Raw genomic sequence first — 4,583 nt, 5'->3', positions numbered from 1 at the left:
AGAACAGTAATTACCTTACCAGTTAATTTCGTACCTTCACATTTCACACCTAGCTCAAACGTCATTCATTTACCCCAGCCTCTCTGTCAAAACAAAGAAATGCTTGTTCTAAATGTGCTTCTGGGTGCCAAATTGAAAGCCAAGTTTTGTAACACTAATAAAGTGGCTCCCAAGTGAAACAGGTGTAGTAATTTAGACCCTTCCTGTCTCAAGCTTGCACGTACATGCTATGTCTTTTCTTTATTAGCTTTAAAATGAGAGCTTGGTGTGCAAAATAAGCTATTTAATTCAGACTTGTGGAGCAGAATATAATCTTTAATTTAAACTAGTGCAGTAAAAAGAGCCCTTTAATTTTAACTGGCGTGTGCGTGTGAATTTGAATTAATAATCCAGAAAATTGAAAGTGTTTTGCTGCCGTTGCTGGATATTGACTGTTCTCCGTGTTCCCTTAGCTTCGCTCACTCGATTTCTCTCCCAAACCATGGCCGGTGCTTCCTTCCCAGTTTTTTTTCTCTTTTCATAGCTGCATTACATGAAGCAGAGCTTTCTGAAAAAGAAAGTCTCAGTTAATTGGATTCTCTTCCCCAAAAGGAAGTATTTTAATATATATACTAAATCTGTATTAATTTACTTTACAAAAAGGAATATAATTGGTGTATTCATTCTATCTACTTAAGATGTAATTCAAGCGTGCTCTGAATATATGGTTGGCTGGACATGTAGATAGGACGCAATCTACCCACACTCTCCAGGACCCAATTGTACCCTTTCCTACTTGGAAGATTATTCCCACATTAGGGGAATTTTTGAGAAAATACTGGTGACAATAGTTAATCCATGATGCCTCATTGGCTCTGATTTGGGTGGCTTTTAACCATCAAAGTTCTCATATTGGAATGGGGCATCCAGACATTAAGCAAACACTTACTGGACTCTATATCCCAGCACCTGAGTAGCTCTGAGCATGTGTAATTCACATTCAGTTCTTATTAATACATTCACAATTTATTCTCTAATGTAGGGTACTTTAACTTGATAATACATTTCATTGTTAAAAATGTTTCCCCATATTTTCAAAACCAGATGGTTGAGACCCACATCTTTTCTGTTAAATGTTTTTATGTGCTTTAATAAGTTTCCAAAATAGAAATAAAACTTAGAGGCATGGATATACATGACAAAATGTTAAATAGGCAGAATGATGATGCACAAATGTACTGGCCTGAAAGAATGATAGGGTTGGTAGAGAACATACAATGTATACTAGAAGATAAGGAAAGGGGAGGGAATAACCTGCTAGGGTTGGGAGGATTGCATATTTTATTTGATATACATTTATAGTAGGAAAAGAAGAAAATGGGTAAATAACAAAAAGACCAGGAAAGGACCAGCATATTGTTGTGTCTGGAAACAAACAGCATCAAGCACACACCCTTGGCATACCAGAGGAATTAGACAGGATAACATTCCCCAAGAAACTTCCCTGCTCACAGCTTCATGTTAAAGAATCATGTTCCTCTCTAAAGGGAAAAGAGCGCTACCCTGCAGGAGACACCATGGGTGGAATCCCAATGGCTTCGCCACCCACCCAGCCAAATATAGATACCCAATAGATAAATAGACAGCCAGACAGAAATAGATATGCATTTATGTAAATGGATATACCTTGTGCTAGTTCATGATGCTCCCTTAATAGAAGGCAGAGCTTTTCATTAATTAAAGCTTAAAATTTAAATTGCTAGAAGGCAAACGTCTGGGAGGGTAAGACTCATTCACATCAGAATCAACAGTCAACACATGTACCTCACAGTTGCCTGAGACTCCAGTCAGATGGCTACAGGGAGGGGTGCACAGAGGCCGAAGGGCAAATGCTCCATTGTCTATGCCATGCATACTTGGTGGTAAGAATAGTCCATGCTCAATGGATTTCTTAAACAAGAAGAACTATTTTAATCCTTGTCATTTGGCCACATCTCCCCAGTTAAGTTTTGTTAGGGAGAATGGCTTCATCAGAGTTAGCATCCACGCTGAAGATGCTTATTTCCTAGTCATAGTCAAGTAGCAAGTAGCGCTCTGATTTAAGAACAGAAGGTTGATATAGAAGCATTATTTGACTCATTGGCTAAACAGAGTTCAGTTACCTGAACCTACTGCACCATGTAACCACTGTCAATATGGCTAGGCCTGCGGACCCCTTAGCTTGTGTCATGGCTGTGCATTATACAATTTCATTTAGCAAACTGACTCTAAACTCCCATGTACTGGGCACTGCGCTGAGCTCTGCAAAGATAAAGATTACTAAGACCCCATCGCTGCCCTTAGCAAGTTAGGGAGAAAGACAGATAAATTGAATATGCTATGAGAAGCATCACGGAAGGGGATAGAATCTCTCAGAATACATTGTTGCCATTTCTCATAAAGATCTCCAGGGATATTTAAGAAATTTATGTTTAGTTCTATATTCTAGCTCCGTCCCATTCTGTAATGATATTCTAGAATGCTGTTGAGGGTCTTTTCACTTCTAAACTGCTGGCTATACCTGTTTTCTTACGTCAAGTTGGAAAATATTCTACTCTAAATGTACTTCCAACTGTTAAATTTTTATAAATTGCAGAAAACAGGTAGTCTTACTTTGTATACATATTTTTTTATAAACATTGGGCTTCTTTTTTTCTATACCTATTCTCACAGGATGGAAAATAGTATTCTTAACTCTCTAATAAAAATTACAAATATGACTGTTTAATACACATAAAGTATACTTTGGCCAGAATAATTAAAAGTAGTTTAAGTAGTTAGAAATAATTTAAAAATAATACATTTTAATTGTTTGAATCATTGTTTTCTTTTATTTTTTCCTTTGTTTCTTTCCTTTCTCTCTTCCACCTGCTTCTTGGTGTGCTTTGTAATGATTCTTCACAGAGTGTATCTGCCCTTGAAGAGCTTACCATTTTGCCAGGAACACAGTATAAATAATGTGTTACCAAGCAAACTACAAATAAAGTGCCTCAAAGTACAGAGGGAATAGAAATGAGTAATCAGGAGAGGATCAATGGAAAAAGTAGGTAGGAGTGATTTCTATGAGAAGAGGAATTGAGAAAATACATTCAGAAAAAAAGAAGCGGCATACACAAGAAATGGAGTGTTTTTTACAGAAGTATCCCATATGCTTTGGGAATTCTCAGTAACAATGGTCATTGCATGGATGTAGAGGGCACTAAATGATCCTAATGGAAGGAAGAATAGGAATGGAACAGAACAAATTGGAGTCAAGGGTTGAAGGCCCTTGCATGCCGTGCAGTCATGGTTAGACTAGCCTCTGGGGCAATGTGAGCCACCTTAAGCACCTTGCAGCTGAGAAGCAGAATCAATAAAGATGAAAACAAATTAGTCTTCTTGTCTCCTCAAGCTAGAATGATAAAGAATGAGCTGTGAAATTAGAATTACTCGGTTAAATTCTGGCCGTTCAACTTTCTAAGAGCTTAATTGCATGAACATCTCTTAAACCTCTCCCACACCTCCAAGACCCAGGTTTACCTGTAGGATAGGATGTGTCATGAAAATAAATTGATGTGCTCTGATGAAATGTCTAAGCCTGGCATGGACCACATGCTTTTCTTGTTTCCTCTGTTTCCTATGTGTATTTAGTAATGTCACTGGTTCTCTTCAATGTCTCACTCTACCTTACCCTATCCAACTAATGGGTACATCCCCTATTGTTCATTTCTCACTATCAGTGGGTTCACACATTTCCCCCTCTGTTCTGTATTAGATTTTCATTAGTTACTTTCTTGAAGTATTGTTTTGAATTTCTCCCTACTTTAGACTATCATTATGCCCTATTGACTGGCTGGATTCATCTTTCCACAGTTCTTGGTCCCTATAAATGTCCTGGCTAAAATATAGCTTGTATCTTGATTTCACACTCAGGCCTCTAGAATGTCTACCAAATCTTTTCTAATGTGAGTATCATCATTTATGCTTTAGTAAAATTCAACTGATTTCTTGCAGAAGCCCTGCCAATTCTGTGCCATGGTCCATACAGTTCAGCAGCCATAGTCTGCTCTTTCTATCATGGCTTCTTTCAACTGTGTTATTAAATGGTCTTGTAGTAGAAGGTACTAAGAAAAATTAGGGGCAAAGAACACAGGTTCTGGTGACGTCAATGGCCTTGAAGAAACCAACCCAAGAGACACCCAGCCTTCCTTAGCAGTTTCTAGTTTGTGAAGTGCATCCGTGGATTTTAGCCAGCTTAGGTGGGATTTTTTTCTTCATTATCAGTACTTGAGGGCATATATTACTACATTATGGTCACTCTCCCAATGAGCTCACAATTTAGCATTCTCCCATATTGGAAAATACTTTGTAAACAAATATATCTTCTTTAAAAATGTAGCTTATCTGCTGGGATTCATACCTCCGTATGGTGCCCTAGAGATTCCAAAAGATGTTTGGGGCTTCAGTGACCTATTAGTGGTCCACCTGGTACCCATTGTGATTTCCATACCTTGATTTAGTCTTCTCAGAGCTCTCTGACAGACTACTTTCTTTTCACATGGAGTTTTTTTGGGAGATGAAACTTT

At 38.0% G+C, this 4,583-nt stretch overlaps 1 long non-coding RNA gene across 1 annotated transcript; it reads right to left on the bottom strand.

The window, feature by feature from the left end:
- Positions 1-299: 299 nt before the first annotated feature.
- Positions 300-1,745, bottom strand: LOC116094368. Its single transcript, XR_004120067.1, has 2 exons — positions 1,666-1,745; positions 300-547 (listed from the first exon to the last, which is right to left on the bottom strand). It is a non-coding gene; the product is annotated as an uncharacterized LOC116094368 (long non-coding RNA).
- Between the last annotated feature and the right edge of the window lie 2,838 nt (positions 1,746-4,583).

The sequence above is a fragment of the Mastomys coucha genome, unplaced genomic scaffold (genome assembly GCF_008632895.1).
Source record: "Mastomys coucha isolate ucsf_1 unplaced genomic scaffold, UCSF_Mcou_1 pScaffold16, whole genome shotgun sequence".
In the NCBI taxonomy this organism is placed as follows: Eukaryota; Metazoa; Chordata; class Mammalia; order Rodentia; family Muridae; genus Mastomys; species Mastomys coucha.
The sequence above is the reverse complement of the archived record's forward strand: the minus strand, read 5'-3'. Positions and strand labels throughout refer to the sequence as shown.